We start from the raw sequence: 17,764 nt of genomic DNA on the forward strand, positions 1-17,764 counted from the left end.
ATAAGGGGTGGTCCTCCAGCTTGGGGGTTGGGCGAAGGGCTAACAACCCATCACCGTAAAAAAACAGCTTGTTACGAATTCATACAATAAGCCTCGGAATGGGACTGATTTTCTGGCACGACCACAGCAAAGGAATAAGATTATGAGATTTGGTACGTGGAACGTATCTAGTCTTTATAGAACAGGAGGGGTAACATTAATAGCAAAAGAACTAGCTAGATATAGAATAGACTTCGTGGGAGTACAAGCGGTTAGGTTAGATGGGAATGGCATATCACAAATAGGAGATTACTTGTATTATGGGGAAGAAAACAATAATCACCAATTAGGAACAAGATTCTTTGTCCTTAAAAGAATAAAATCAGCAGTAGAAAAGGTCAAATTTATCAGTGACAGGTTATCATATTTAGTAGTTAAGGGTAGATGGTGTGATATCGCAGTTTTAAATGCTCACGCCCCTACAGAAGAGAAAGACTACGATATAAAGGATAGCTTCTATGAGCAATTGGAACATACTTTTGATCAGTTATCTAGATATTACATGAAAATTTTATTGGGGGATTTCAATGCTAAAGTAGGACGGGAGGATATTTTTAAACCAACTATTGGAAAAGACAGCCTACACGTAAGTAGTAATGACAATGGAGTTAGGTTAGTCAACTTTGCGAAATCAAAAAATTTAATTGTCAAAAGTACAACATTCCCCCACAAGGATATACATAAATATACTTGGATGTCTCCAGATGGATTGACACACAACCAAATATGCAAATCAAGCTTTCAGATATAACTCGCTGTAAAACTGATTTGAATAATTTCGAGGGGAAAATTGTTTTTTTATTTTATTTTAGTAGGCTATTTTACGACGCTTTATCAACAGCTTAGGTTATTTAGCGTCTGAATGAGATGAAGGTGATAATGCCGGTGAAATGAGCCCGGGGTCCAGCACCGAAAGATACCCAGCATTTGCTCATATTGGGTTGAGGGAAAACCCCGGAAAAAAACCTCAACCAGGTAACTTACCCCGACCGGGAATCGAACCCGGGCCACCTGGTTCCGCTGCCAGACGGGCAAAATTGTTCCGGGGCTGGTATCGAACCCAGGACCTTTGGTTAAACATACCAACGCTCTACCAACCGAGATAACCGGGAACTCTACCAGACACCGACCCAATTTTTCCCTCTATATCCATAGACCTCAAAGTGGTCTGACAACCGTCAAGCAACCAACATTGAGTGCACACTAACTCTGTGCGACTTAAATTGTGGTTTTCTGTTAACGAACAGTGACATGTATTAGGCAAATCAAGCTTACAGGTGTAACTCCCTGTAAAGTTGATTGGATGAATGAGTTAATGTTTGATACTCGAGAGCACATGTACTTGATAAGCTACATTAAAAAAGGTTATAACATGTTTTCGCACTCTTTTCAACTGTTTAATATTGTGAAACATTAAGCGGGACTCTTAACGCGGTGTTCGGAGTTTATCTTTTAATTGACTTGGCATGGAATGACCCAACAACTCTGTTTTTTTAAGCCAGATTTCTTACGTATTAATTTCATCAGATGTGAGTGCGTGGACTTTGGTTTATCTTGTTTTATATTACCATGTTTATATAATACTATTAACAGATGTCTCTTTTTATGGATTCTGGTTGGAACTAGTAGGCTGTGTACGTTTTGTGTATGTGTCACTTCCTAATTCTGTGCATTCATTCCGCGTTGAGTACATCCCACACGTGACAGAGTGCACTACTCTCCGTGAGAATGCCGAGATGTTGGTTTGCTTGTCACATTTAAATTTTCCTGCTCGTTTACGTAACAAGAAAGGGACATTGACTCTGTAGTTACCCTCAGCATTTTCCAAGTCCGACTGAACTTGTGGACGCGAGAGATTTTTGTGCAGTATGAGATAAGACTAGCTGTTGTTCAGGACTATACAGTGCAGTGTCCGAGATTCGTGATATGTGTAGTAGCAGCGGTTGCTTATCAGACACGTTCATAATTTGTGTGCAAATTGTCATCGTGAGATAATGCGCTGGTGAATTGCTGTCAATCTGGTCCTAATGTCCACATGAATTGGTGACGTTTCATTTAGGTAAGCAGTCTACTAAACTACACACATACACAAATTACTGGGATTAAAATTGCATTTTATTTTTATCTGCATTGAACAAGGATATGCATAATCATAATCTATGTAACTTTTTGTCACTCTGCTTTTAAGCACAATATGTTATCTTTTTATATATACTAGTGGCTTGTGCAGCAAATGCTGCAAACTAAGTTCATGAGATGTTCAAATAAAATTTTTTAATATTTATTTTTAATTAATAATACCATACATGTTGAAAGTTATTTGCTTCCATAATAATGAAACATACTGCCTCTGGATGGTTTTTTATGCCAAATACTTTTTCTTGAACCTATCCACCTTCAGTTTTTGAGTTTAACGCGAAAACGCAAGTAACAATGTCAGGACAATCAGTGGGTTTTTCATATGAGAGTAAAGAAATAACTATTTCAGGTCATTGTGGATTGTAGGCGAAAGTTAAAAAATGTCAGGTTTGCTATGCTTTCCAATAATAGACATAGCATCTTGGTACAGCTGCTGCATGTAGAGCTTGAAATGTAGAGGGTAAAATCATTTTATCCTGCTAAGAGATCTTTCTGAAATGATCGGGAGACTACAAAATTTTGTAGGCCTCTTATTTTATCAGTAATAATACCTTTTGGTCTTTCCTTAGGAACTGTAATTTTTCCGCTCTCTCGAGCCAGTACTGAAGAGAATGACGCATATAAATATCTACACCACACCGTCATTAAGTATATGAAAAAGACTTAACCCCACTTGATTAATAACTACACAAATATTTGATTTTTAATGACAATATTATGTTACACAAGTTTTGTAGTTATATATATATATATATATATATATATATATATATATATATATATATATATAATAGCCGCCACTCAGTAAATTATAGAAATGAAGATCTAATTTAAGATATTCTCTACTTCTACTTATATAACCCCAAAACGTTTCACTTTCATATCACCAGTATAGCATTAATATGTATAATTAATAAAAATAGTCACATAATGGCATTAACTATAATAATATTTCATTTCTTATGGTAATAATGTCATCAAACCACCTCAAGTTTTGTAGATTTTAATATCCAATATACACCTGTACCCATAAAATTACACACCGCAGAATCAGACCTGTAAATTATTTTTAGTAAGTCTTGAAGTTTTTAATAACCAATTGAATTTGAACTCTAAATATGTCAGCATTCCTGCAGGTCGTGGCCTTCGTGTAATAGCCTATTGTTTATTGTAGTGTGTGTTTGGTTTATTTTGAAATCGATTAGTGCTCAAAACTGACGAAAGATGGATTTTGGAAAATAGGAAAATTATGTAGGAAAACTAACTCTTCACTGAAAGTTACTATTTTTCTGAAAATCCTTGGATGTCAAGTTTCAAAATGACGGGTCATTCATTAAAATCCGTTCAGCCGTTTTCCCGTAATTTTCATTACCAGTTCAAATTATATAGATATAGATATTTTTGGCACAACTGGCTCACTTTATTCTTTCAGAAATTTATAACAGTGAGCCAAAAAAAGTAACATAAGTAAATGTTACCAACTAATCTGCTTGCCACTCTATGTCCACTTACGGCATACGGTTAACCTAATTGTTACAGCGTCAGTTTCCCACTTCCGAGGCCCAAGTTCAAATCCCGGCGTGGTCAAATTAATTTTGTGGTGGGAAAAATAGTGTTTAGAACAAGTTTTTGCGGGAAACTCTTTGTTTCTACTGCCAGTATTCCGCAAATTCTTTACTCATCATCATTATCATTCTGTGTAACAATTCTACCTCACATGGTACACAACAAACATCGAAAAAGGAGAGTTATTACTGTAGATTCGGTGTATTACATCTGAAGAGGGACACTATAGACTGAAAGCTCAAGAATCGAAGTATCGCCATTAGAAAAAAAAATCTCTTACTACTTAGGGTTGCCAGGTTTTAAGAATGTAACTAAAGGACAGTTGCGACATTTAACGTGAGGAAAATACGAAGAATTTCTAAGAACGAGAGAAAGACATCTGTTACCAGCATCTCAGAGCATATACTAGCACGTTAAAGCACAGTATGAGGAAATATACCTTAGTCTTACATCATTAGTTTATTTGTACCTATTAATAAAATTTAGAAAGGACATTTATTATGCAGATTGCTAAGAGGTAATTGCAAAGGTTGTGTAGGCCTATATAAAAACTAGTAAATGATATTCTATATTTTTCTAAATCCAACACGCCCTCTTTGCTTCATGCGGAGGAGAAATATTCATTTTGGTTTAAAACATTTTTCGCGTCTTCACACATATTACACACAATCCAACAATAATTACTGTACCAGTGATAATGCACGGTCCTTGTGAATATGATTTATTTTTATATGCGCCTGCCATAACAGGTGACCATATAGGTCCGGAAAACAATTTCAGAGAAATACATATGTGGAATAGAGACAAATAAGAAGTATATCAATACAATAGGTAGTAATCATAGTAAAATATGCAATTTAGAAAGGTTAAAAATTAAACGTTATAAAAATGATTATATAAAATGCCTGTGGATTTCTGTAAGATATTTAAACAAATATTTTTAATATCTTGGGATGTCACATCATATTGTTTTAAAATGTCGGTAGCATATTTATATGCCGATCCGCGGGCACCAAAACGCAAACCCTCACCTACCATGTGTAATCAATTGCATTATACCTCTCACTCAAGTGAGGAACACATGGTTGGTAAATGGCTTGTTTTTCTTCATCAACCGCTAAGGCTTGAGATGCATCCTTTTCGAACCGTACAGTTGGATCCAATATTTATTGCCTTTTTCGTCTGTTTATTAAGAGAAACTATATCCGCTAGTCTGTTACTGCCATTCTCAGATATACAATGTACTTCTTCATGTACTTTAAGGTTTTTATTTTTCCTTAAATGTGAGAAAGAGAAACAGATGAAGTTTTAAATTTATTTGCTTCGTTGTCACCTTTCTAAAAACACTGTTGGTAAGAAATTGATTAGGCCTATTTCTTATAATTATACAACACTACATCCGTACAAACAGGAGACAAAAATAATAAAAGGAAAATAATAATAAAAAGGTAGCTACACATGATAACGTCCGTAAATACAGGACTTTTGATAAGGGACAAGTTCCTCCGGCCTAAAATACGGAAAATTCCGTACAATACGGGGCATCTGGCAACCCTACTCTTACTATACTGATGGTCACGTGAATCAGTCTCTCATTTAGTGTAAGCACAGATTAATTTTTTTACGTTACATTGATATCTCAGTACGTAAACAGACCTTGCTTATTTTAACCGACAATATTCGAGCGATTAAGAGAGTTAACTAAGAAACTGCTTTTATATTATTTATAGGTAACTTACATTGATTTGTGTGTTACAAATACGTGATTAATATTACAGTATTTATATTTTACTGTTCTTCTGTATGCTTAAATATCATTGAAAATGAATAAGATCTTAAGATTACAGTAAGAAATGACCACTTTCCCACCAACAAGGGTTTCCTATTAAGAAAGCTGCAAAAGTCTGATAAAATGATGACGAAATAAAATAGTAGGGCCTACATTACAAATCTCATATCACAGTATACCCCAAAATAATGCCCAAAATATGGCACTGCTAGAATTTCAAGTTCTGTAATTAACATGTAGGTTATGCCATCTCTGGAAGTATATCATCATCTTTAATTTATTGGAGAGACATAAGTCCAAATAAACGCTGGGAGCTACAAATTATATATGGTTCATAAGTCGGTAGTTCAATTAGTAGGAACCTGTATGAACATTTTACAAAATTGGATTAGTTATTACGACTAGTCGTACACAGACGGTCGCATGAGGCTCGAGTGCTGAAGATTGTCCAACCCTAATTTAAGATGATATAACAGCAAGACTAAGCAAAACGAAGTACAAGCATAGCCTAGTTACCAGAGCTTCATTGAAAGTTTATTCCAGACATCAGCACATGACAACGCAATTGCTAAAAGGAGAGAGTCATAGGCTATAGTTGCCAAAACGTAACAGCACGTAATTTCACTTTGTGCAATGCTTTTTATAAAAGGGACAATGAAGTTATACCAGACGCTATATTGGAATCAGTTTTTGGTCTATTTTTTCGCAGTTTTATCTAGGCACAATATAAAACCTACAAAAAACTGAAACTTTAAATTTTAGTTAGCCGGTCTCACCATGAGATTACTGAATATAATGTCTGCTTTTCACACCGGAGGTACGGATTTAAATTTCAGAAAGTCAAACTGGAATTACTGTGAAAAAAGGTGGTATTTTGGACAAATTTTTGTGGTGTACACTCGTTTTCCCTGCCAGAATTGTACCTTTTATCCATTCATTACCTTGGTGTAAGGTAGGCCTAGATCCATCTCCCATAGCACACTAAAGGCAACGTCGAAAGACAGAATATTATTATGTACAAATTCGGCTTAGAGGGGGACGCTTTAAATGAAATAATACATATGAATTTTTTTCAGAATTGGAAACAAAAATCGACTATAAAGCCGGCGCGTATGTTGAGAACTTAATCATTATGATCGCAACATGGAAATATTTTACTGCAAGAATAATGATGATGATAATGATGATGGATAAAGAAAACAGACATGAGATTATACCCGATCAGTGAGGAATAAAGTAAATTAATTGAGCGCTCAGAATAATAACGGCAGATCACAACCGAAGTTAATTTTGAGAAATAGTACAGTTTATGTTTGTTTTTAAAGTTCTGCGAATTTTTAACATTAAGACTTCATTTTTTCAGGATTTGTTAAATATGGTGCTTAAAGTTTACCTGTAAATTCTTGAGCCTTTGTCGCTAGTAGTTCGTCTATTTTTCTGCTGTTTACTTAAATAAATAAATATGGAAATAAAAACGGGATAATGATGAGTTTTCTTTATATTCCTAGTACGAATAATCTATAGCTTATATGACTGAATGAAAAACTTTTATTTTTAACTAGCTGAAAGCACCCGGCGTTGCCCGGGTTGTCGGTTTTTTTTTTAAATTGGTTGTTAGACTTTTCGGAAATCTCAGAAACTCAACTATAGACAACCAAGACGAATTATATTTACTAAGATTTCCTCGTCCATAAAGTTGAACTTCTTATCCAAATGCCGGAGAGGATTAACTCAATTTAAAACAACTGTAGGTCAGGCAGCGAAAGAAAACATTTTATCACGTGCCATACTTTCAAATGTTTTTTTTTAAATTTGTATGTATGTATGTATGTATGTATGTATGTATGTATGTATGTATGTATGTATGTATATATTTGTGTGTGTTTATTTATTTATTTATTCTGGCGTAGTTAAGGCCGTCAGATCTTCTCTTCTACATCACCAGAAATACAAATAAAATAATAGAAAAATCAAATTATAAATAAAATAAAACGAAATGAAAATATATGCAAGCTACAGCCACACAAACTTTAAATGAGTTAGGATTGCTTTGATTTTCATTCTCCATTCATCTGCTGCTACAGTCCATGAAGGACCCTGGCCTCCCTTACAGCTCTCGCCCAATCTTTCCTGCCCGCAGCACATCTCCACCATTGCATTGAAGTTCAGCAAAACAAAAACACAATCCTCGGTCCCTATACGCCCACTTAACGTTAACTCAATGTTCTGCATATCTTATATTTTATCTCTACCGGTCAGTGACTGTCAGATTTCAAATGACTTATCTTGGTCGTGGGAGCCAGCGTCTTAAAAATCGTTACAACCTTTCTGCCGTCTCCTTTCTTCCTCACCGCAAATGTGACGTAGCACAGAAGCAGATATAAAGTAATTATAAGATCTGTACGTTGATCTATGCTGTGCTCACATACATTTCACGTAGGCTAACTTCATGTCTATGTATGCTTTCACTTAAATTTCAGAGACAGCTGACGATGAACAAGGAATTCCCTTGTTCCCAGTCTGAACCCGTGGGTGCCATCGTGAGCCAAAATTTCTCTCTGTATCGGTCGTACCAAAGAATGAATATATACATATATAATTTAATTTATATTGGAAGATTTTTTTACCACTTGATCGCTGTACGCCCGCTTATATAATACCCAGATTTTTTTAAAATTATGACTTGAGAAATTGTATGTCACAAATTCAGAACATATTAATTATATTATTTTTATACACATAATACAGATACAATATAAACTCACAATAAGTCATTTTTTAAATAAAGACTAATATTCTGAGAGAGGTATGTCAGTATTTTAGAAATTAAGAGATTGTTCTTTCCATAATGCATAACATACTACATTGGCAACGTGATTATACTGATAGAATTTCGCAGTAATAAATTTTCGGACATGATTAACAATAGCCTACGTTTATTTTAGAATTAATACAGTGTTATTTTCAGTGGGCTTACGTACAGTCACATACTACATTAGCAACATAACAAAAGAATCATAGAAGTGCTTTTTGATATGTGAAAAACACGCAGTTTTTAAGTTAATGTTTGCAACTTTGAGCGAATGTCCCTGAGCTTCATTTTAATAGATGGCCATTACAAATGCTAGTCGCATTGAAATTGCAGTTGCTTAAAATCGAAAGGCATTTTAGTGTTTATCATAGGAATACATAGGATAAAAACATCTTCTTTTGTTTTGACAATTAATATTGTCACTTGTATTACGTTTTTCATGAGTTTTTCTCACTAATTCTCAATCCATTGCATAATTTTGGTTTGTCAATATTTTTCGCAATAGTACTATTGGTGATTCAAAATTAGGTATTCAATTATGTGATAGCAATCCTTGTGATTTCAAAAAATTCAGATGGATAAACACAACCTGCTCACTATGTACAACTGCATCGAGAAATTCATAATACGGTCCTGGACTGTGTGAATATACTGTACTTATTGTATTAATTGTCTTCTAGACTTTAGCCTTCATGATGTATCAATAATGTAATTAAATTTCGTGTTATAATTTCCATGGCCTCATGAAAGTCGATGTTGAATACAACAGACAATAATAAAGAACAAGTGACTGTAGAAGATTTTGCATTTTAATATGATACCTGAATATTTCATCCTACTTATTTATATTCTTTTAATTAATTTAACGTCCATTTGGACAATTTTAATGAGCTTTTCTCTTGGTTATGAAGGTTAAATGTACAAACTTTGGGACATATTGGTAAAAGCGTGTAGATTTGTATTGAGAACATACACACACATACATAGGGTAGAGTGGCATAAATCGCACCGCTTCCTAAATGGCACCACTGCTAGTTTAAAACAAGTTACTGTAGTAGTGTGGCATCTAGTGGTATTGTTACAATCTACCACATGAACTTCCACCATGTCACTTCATTTCTGCCACTTCTTTGTGTCTGCAGCATGGTGATAGTGTACCTAATATAATCGCTCAGGTGGATGTATATTTAACTAGCATTTTGTAACTAAATAACGTATTTGTTTGCAAAGCAATCCATAAACTTAAGATGTTACTGGTTTATGGAAATATTAAAGAACATTTAACTTTGTACGATTTTCGAACATGTGGTGATTATAGGCTAGAATGAAGGAAATAATAACTTATGACGTAGTTGATCAATTCGCACCACTTTGTAGGTGCCTAATTCACACCGGTGCGATATGAGCAACTGTAGCAATTCTAACCTTACAAAAGAAGTCCCCAAAAATTTTAGCTGAACGAGGAATGCATCAGGTGGGTGCAATATCAAGTGGTGAGAAGGCCGTTAGTACAACAAGTGTATGTTGTACAAGCGCACCAGGTATTTTGTGCCACCTATGATAATTTTTAAACGTCAAAGAGTGCTTCCTACATTATCAGCTGGTGCTTCTGCAGGATCGTTAGTTGTTTGCTCTGAGTCAGGTTACATCAACAGTGAACTACTTGTCGAATAGCTCAAACAGAGTATTTGCCACTAAAACCTGCCATAGAAAAAAAATGCTTCTGTATGTCCACCTGTACGATCCATTCCAAAAAATCAGAAGCTGTTAGATTATCTCAGGAAAATGGTGTGCTCTTGCTTCAGCTTCTTTGTCATAATAGTCATAGGCCCAGCCTTTAGATGTTTCTATCTTCAAGCCATTTCAGACAGCGTATATCATGAAGCAATTCTTCGGTGGTTTCGAGATAATCGTGGAGAAAAGGTGACGCAGTTTACAGTCTGAACTGCCTGGTGAAGCACATGGCAAATGTGTGACAAAAAAAGCGCATTCAGGCAGTTTAAATGGTAGGTAATTTATACTCTATTTTTTCAATTTCATTTCAAGAAGCGTTACTCTCTTTCATTAATTTCAATAAACTTGTAATTTTAATTTATTACATTATTCATTCAAATACTTTTCAATATGTTCAATATTAAAAGCTTTCTTTCATCCTATTCCCTGCAGATAAAGAGGTGCGATTTAAGAAACCGCAGGTGCTATTTAGGAAACTAGTTGGCTCAATGGCACCACTGACAAGTGTTTCGAAAATGTCATTCTAATTTAAAAAATATTAAATCAAATTCAAGGATTCTTTTTTACATGAAAGATAAATGTTCTGGGAATGTATCTCTGTAAAGGAATGTAGAAAATGAAAACTGTTTTGTTCAATAAAAATTATAAATGCTAAAGTGATGCGATATAGGCAACCTTACCCTACATACCCACATTCACTTTTATATATTAAGACGAGCGAAAAAGCAGGATGATAGGTACAGAATTACTGGTAGCCGCCGTTGGAATTATGCAAGCCACTGCTGGGACGTTAATTTTTATAATTGGTTATATTTGCGACGCTCTATGAACTACTAGGTTATTTAGCGTCGATGAAATTTGTGATAGCGAGTTGGCAATTGACGAGATGAGACCGGGGATTCGCCATAGATTACCTGACATTCATCTTACGGTTGAGGAAAACCTCCGAGGAACAATCAGGTAATCAGCCCAAGCGGGAATCGAACCCATGCTTGAGCGTAATTGCGGATCAGCAGGCAAACGCGCTACCGCCTGAACCACGCCGATGGCTTCTGGAAGGTTAAAGATCACTATTGAACAATATGAAGTCGAATCATTTTGTGCTCTCCTTTCATCGAAAGTGATAGCACATCGTGCGACTGCTAGGAAAGGGATTCAGCAATCTATTTATGACATTCAGATGAAAGCAAAACGAAACTTATTTGAAATGCCAACTTACTATGGACAACAACGTTTTCTTCATCTGCACCTTCATTTGATGACTTCTTCGCAAATGGGCTATCCTAGACAACCTACTCAACCAATTACTCTCTCAACTTCCTATGGTTCAGCTTCCGAACCACCACAACGTCCTCCGCCTCAAGAGTTTTCTTAAGTCGACTTTTGAATGACAAAATCTCCAATTCCATTCTTACTACACTACACTCTGTCACTTCCGAATTTGAATCAAACTCTCTTGGCTCTTTTCAACATCATCCAACCAAAAATCCGTCCCAGAATGTTCATCACATAAGCTACTACGATAGTCAAAACCAGCACGTTTAATATCTTCTGTTTTTTTCTTATTATTATTTTTAATTAATTGAATAACAATTTTTGTAGTATTTGTTGTATATATTTTGCATTTATATGTTTTATTTTAAAATAATTTTCTTTGGCTGATTTAAAATACTTGTTTTGACTGTACACTTAAATTAAAAACATTTGACAATCAAATTTTGATTACTCGAAAAAAGGAAATGTTTGTAGTTTTATTGTACGTGTTTCTTTATTACAATGCGACTTCGAAATATTATTGATTTTTTTGGTGTGATATTTCGAATGTTTTAATTGCAATTCTCTCAAAATTTCATTATTTGTATTGTAATTAAAATATCCCCATTAAAGAAGCACATTATATTGGTACTATGATTTAATTCATTTTGATATTTTCCTTTAATGCGCTGACAATTGCTGGGCAAACTTCTGGGATTATTTCTCCGATAGCCTATTTTGAAATTTGCAAAAGGTACTGAAGGCTTGTAAACGAATCCCCTGTCACCAAGAATCGTGAAGTCACTGCGAACCTGGAATATTGACATATACAATCAACCAAAAATAGTACTTTGTTAATTACACAATAACATTCTTCAAGGATGAATTGAGTTTAGTACAATAAATACTGTCCTATCTTAACTCGAGATTGGTTCTCGCAAGTTGGTGGCTGATTTTTTAAAGTTTGGTCCGATTTTCATCAATAATTCTCCAGAATTGGTGGATATCATCCGAGTAGTCCAAAGGTTTTTATACTGGCCGCGTCGACCTGGTTGGAGAGTAGGTATAGCGCTGGCCTTCTATGCCCAAGGTTGCGGGTTCGATCCCGGGCCAGGTCGATGGCATTTAAGTGTGCTTAAATGCGACAGGCTCATGTCAGTAGATTTACTGGCATGTAAAAGAACTCCTGCGGGACAAAATTCCGGCACATCCGGCACATCCGGCAACGCTGATATAACCTCTGCAGTTGCGAGCGTCATTAAATAAACCATAACATTTTATACTGGCCGCTGATGTCTTGAAAGTTTAAAGCACTTAAAAAAATTACTCCCTAACCGCTTCTTGTACAACTCCGTAGGTCTACGTTTCTTTCTGCTGAAAATGTACCGTATTCTACTATTACCAAAGCGCAAACAGCAGTTAGCAAAGCTTCCTCATTTTCCATGGTCGTGCATTGTGTGAGATAGAATGGAACTAGAAAGGTGTTCGAGGCTTCCGCGCTGCTCAGATGGTTCGTATCGTGCGCACCGCTTTTTCGAGAGTGCACAATTTACTCAGCGCATTACATGTAATGCCGCGTTACTGCCGCAGCGCGTCCGTGTATTCCCAGCCTAAGTGGGCGATTCCATAGATGAACCGTAAATACAACTGAATTGCCGCCATTTGTTACGTTCGGCTATTGTGGAAGTATGTGTGTGTGCGCAATGCCTATCCACTTCACTTACGTCAGCCGCGGCGAAAATGCGATTCACGAGCACATTGTGGCTCGCAGTGCTTTTCTCTCGCTTCCTACCTACAACCCCCACCCTCTTACTCACTGGAGTCAAACTCCGTTCTATTTGTATTTGTCTCGGACCTGCGAGTGGTGTATCGTCGCAATGTCTCTCTCGAAACCATGTACCTCTATAAAAAACGAAAGTTTCAAGTAGGATGGGAGGATGCATTCTTTTGCTTACATTATGATGAAAATATTAAATGTATGATTTGTTCACAAATATTACTAGGAAAACGGTTGTATAACATAAAACGGCATTATAAGTTACTACATGTTACTGATGAAACATTAAAAGGTTAAGTGTTATTATTATTATTATTATTATTATTATTATTATTATTATTATTATTATTATTATTATCATCATCATTATCATCTCTGTACGTCGATTCTTTTACAGCAGATGTACGAATAATGCGGTTAGATTTTCAATTTAAACTCACAGATTTACAATGTGACGTTAAATGAAAGCTAGATGTAAGGACTTGACAGATATTGAACTTTTCAAATCTTTGGAAAAAAATAAATATTTGAACCTTCGTTCTTTCGCTTGCTCTGTTGAAGCCATGTTTGCTGTAACTTACGTTTGTGAAAAATTATTTTCAACAATGAAAATAGTAAAAATCAAATTTAGATCACGACTGACAGATTAACTACGACTGGCAGTAAGTGACATAATTCCTGATTTTGAAACTTTGTCGCAGAGACATTCTGAAGACAGTTAATTTTAGGTTGTGATAATGTATCCTATGTTTTCTTGTTCATTTCTTTCTTCGTTACACGCCCTAAACATTAACTTCCCCTTCGATTGTCCGCCTCCCTCCATAGGTGCTATGCACGTTGCAGCTTACACAGTGGCTCGGCGCACCATGGCCTTTTCGCCACGACTGACTTACGTGATTAGGGTTAAAAAGTACGCCAACGACACGTGGTGCTCCAAGCGGTCACCCATTCAAGTAATGACCACGCCGAATGTTGCTTGACTTCGATGATCGGACAAAACTGGTATTGTTAACGTGGTATGGCCGTTACCGTTCCCCACATTTGATTATATGGTTAGATCATTGAAGTTGGTATCATTTGGTAGAGAAATATATAAGCTACGTAACCTTATGAAAAAGTATATTGTATTTATAACAAAAATGTGCAACACTTGTATAATTTTTATCTCTTGCGTATGCTACGCGTTGCCTAACTTTACTATATAAACACGAATTATAATATTATATAAAGATCGTCAGAGAAGTCTCGTGCGTGAGCCTAATGGTGTCAAAACGTGAACACGCCTGACAGGCACAAAGTGTTTGCCAATCGTCCCTACCCCAACTCCCCCCTCTCTACCCCAACTCCTCCCTCCCTGCCCCAACTCTTCCCTCCCTTCCCCCAACTCTCCCCTCCCTACCCACCATTTCTCCCCTCCCTTCCCACCACAACTCTCCCCTCCCTTCCCCCAACCCCCCTCCCTGCCGCAACTCTCTCCTCCCTTCCCCCAACTCCCCCCACCACTAACTCCCCCCTCCTTCCCCCAACTCCCTCCTACCACCAACCCCCCCATCTCTACCCCAATCCTGGATAGTTCCTCACGTGAAACGATTGTCACTGCGAGAGCCACGTGAGACCCGGTCTTGGTGACCAACTCTGACTAAATTTTTCGTTGCTTTTTTTCACAGTATGAAGAAGATTTATGATAAAAGACTCCGAACAATGCATAGTGATCCGAAAAAAAACGACAAAAATCACAGAGGCAAATTTATTTACAAAAATCACTTTCAAACTACTTTTTAGAAAGAAATGATTATTACATGTTTTATAACCAATGTAAACCCTGTTATATTAGAGTATTACAAAATAGAACTCTCGTAAAATATTTTTAAATTATAGCTACCGGTACTATTTTATTAATTTCATATTATCTACTAGCTGAAAACACTCGGCGCTGCACGGGTTTTCCTTTCTGCTTCTATTTTTAATTAAACTGGTTATTAAATTTTCGGAAATCTCGGAAACCTAACTATACACAACCAAAAAGAATTGTCTTTACTAAGCTAAGATTAATCTTTACTTTACGTCACTTACATGAATTGATTAACTCCTTAGCGAAATGCCTGCCAGCGTTAACTCAATTTAAAACAGTTTTAAATCAGGCACCGAAAACAAAACATGTCATCATGTGCCTGACGTTCAGTGTTTTTTTTTTTAATTTTTATATTTATTTGTTAGTTAAGGCCATTAGGACTTCTCTTCCACACCGCCAGAAATACAAATGAAATAATAGAAAAATCAAACCATGAACAAAGTGAAACCCAACGAAAATATGACTTCTTTTCCTCTTTCAGCATCGAATCAATATGTACATATATATCATTTAATTTATATTGGAAGATTTTTTACCCCTTGACCGCTGTACACCCACTTATATCATACCCAGTTTTTTTAAATATGACTTGGAAAATTATATCTCACAAATTCAGAACATATTATATTAATTCTTATTTTATACACAGAATACAGATACAATATAAACTTGCAATGTCATTTTTTAACATAAAGACTAATATTCTGAGAGACGTATAGGCTTAACGGTATTTTAGAAATTAAGAGATTATTATTTCCACAACGCATAACGTACTACATTTGCAACGTGATTATAAAGATAGACTTTCGTAGTAACATATTTTCGGACGTGAACAACAATATTTTGAGAGACATATTTTAGAATTAATACAATGCTATTTTAAGTCAGCTTACGTACATTCACGTCCTACATTAGCAACATGACAGAAATGTCATTGAATTGCTTTTTGATATGTGTAAAATCTTTTTTTTTTCCCGACTCCTTTGTATAAAATGTAGTCGAGGATGTGAAATACACGCAGTTTTTAAGTCAATGTCTACAACTTTGAGCTTCTGTCCTTGAGCTTCATTAAAAAAAAAAAAATTGCATTTGCTTAAAATCGAATGGGTATCATGGCAATATGTGAGATAAAAACATCTTCTCCTTTTGTTTTTCCATTTAGGTGATAATGCCGGTGAAATGAGTCCCGGGTCCAGAATTTGCTCGTATTGGGTTGAGGGAAACCCCCGGAAAAAACCTCAATCAGGTAACTTGCCCCAATCGGGATTCGAACCCGGGCCACCTGGTTTCGCAGCCAGACGCGCTGACCATTACTCCACAAGTGTGGACACATATCGGTCAAAGCGTGTATATTTATATAGAGAACATACATACATACCCACATTCACTTTTATATGTTAAGATAAGTAAATCCATAGAGGAACAATATGAATGTCCAGTAAAAGTGTTAGTGGACGCGATCATATTGACTACGATGCCATTAACTTTTGTAGTGGACGAAAACAAAAGCCCACATAGTTGGGATATATAATTTATTCACTGAGAAAGCTTTCCTTCCCGCTAAGGGCTAATTTTCAATGTGGAATATATGAGCTTTGGCATATCAATTAATATGATAATTCACCATATGAAAGGTAAATGGCAGAAGTAGGCCTACACAAACCAGAAAATAAATATTCTACTTTCTTAAGACACTCGGAAACTGTAGGCCTACTATGAACATACCGAGAAACAAAACTTGGGCCATCTGAACTTTTCCAAGTTCCAATTATAACATACTGCGCATGTTCAGTTCATACGGTGGTTATTTATTTTAGATCATTTCAAGACCAGTGACACTGTAATTTTTGTAGTTCGTAATATTATATTTTCTAAAACCCGCATAAATCACATACATGACTTTTACACTGTTTTAATTTCTTTCAGATAAATGGGATTTTTTTAAATATCTCGAACATTATCAATGTTTAAAAACTAGGAGATTGAGTATAAAATCATTGCAGGCAATATATTATTTGCTACAGTTTTACTTCAAATAGCGTTTTTTAAATTACTGCGTAAAATATTTGTTGAAAAAAAAAAACACGTTCTATTTCATATGACATTGTATCAGACAGAGCATCTTCCTCTACCAGAAAGAGAACCCAGGCCATGCACTCTGGAGCAAGCATCTCAGTAGAACTGACTTCACAAGTATTTATAGTGAGATCCTCACGCACCAATTTAATATTCTGGACAAGAAGTAAATCATGTAGATGACCACGTCATCATGGAAAAGAGTTAATGAACGAATATTGCTCTTGTCCTTGAAAAGTACATACACAAAAACTATATATAAAAAATGTGGCATTGATAAAGATTGTATTACTAGAGATCAACGCTGCACAAAGTTTACAACTGACAACTGAACTTCACAACTGGCTGTTATGTTTAAGATTTAGATGTCAGTCATTTAAAGACCTTTCTTAACCGCAGAGATTCTCAGAGGTACTTATAATATATGGCTATAACAGGGGAAGAATGGAAACAGACTGACAGAAGAAGTACTCGAATTTGTGATAGGAGTGTCATAGTCTCACCATCTTCGGCCTGTCTCAGACTTAATATCTGGTAATATTTTAGCTATATTACCATATGTTCACTTCCTACCGGAGAATTAAGTCGTGTTGTCTGGGAAAGCAGAGAACTTCTTTTTTTTAATTGGTTATTTAACGACGCTGTATCAACTACTGGATCATTTAGCTTTGATGGAATTGGTGATAACGAAATGGTATTTGGTGAAATGAGGCCGAGAATTCGCCA

At 35.7% G+C, this 17,764-nt stretch overlaps 1 protein-coding gene across 1 annotated transcript in view; it reads left to right on the top strand.

The window, feature by feature from the left end:
* Positions 1 to 1,683: 1,683 nt before the first annotated feature.
* Positions 1,684 to 17,764, top strand: part of tsl (membrane-attack complex domain containing protein torso-like) — a 159,409-nt gene continuing 143,328 nt past the window's right edge. The window contains exon 1 of the mRNA XM_069830517.1: positions 1,684 to 2,098. The gene's annotated coding sequence lies outside the window, so the exon portion shown is untranslated. The remainder of the gene's footprint in view (positions 2,099 to 17,764) is intronic.

Source organism: Periplaneta americana, chromosome 1 (genome assembly GCF_040183065.1).
Source record: "Periplaneta americana isolate PAMFEO1 chromosome 1, P.americana_PAMFEO1_priV1, whole genome shotgun sequence".
NCBI classification, from domain to species: Eukaryota; Metazoa; Arthropoda; class Insecta; order Blattodea; family Blattidae; genus Periplaneta; species Periplaneta americana.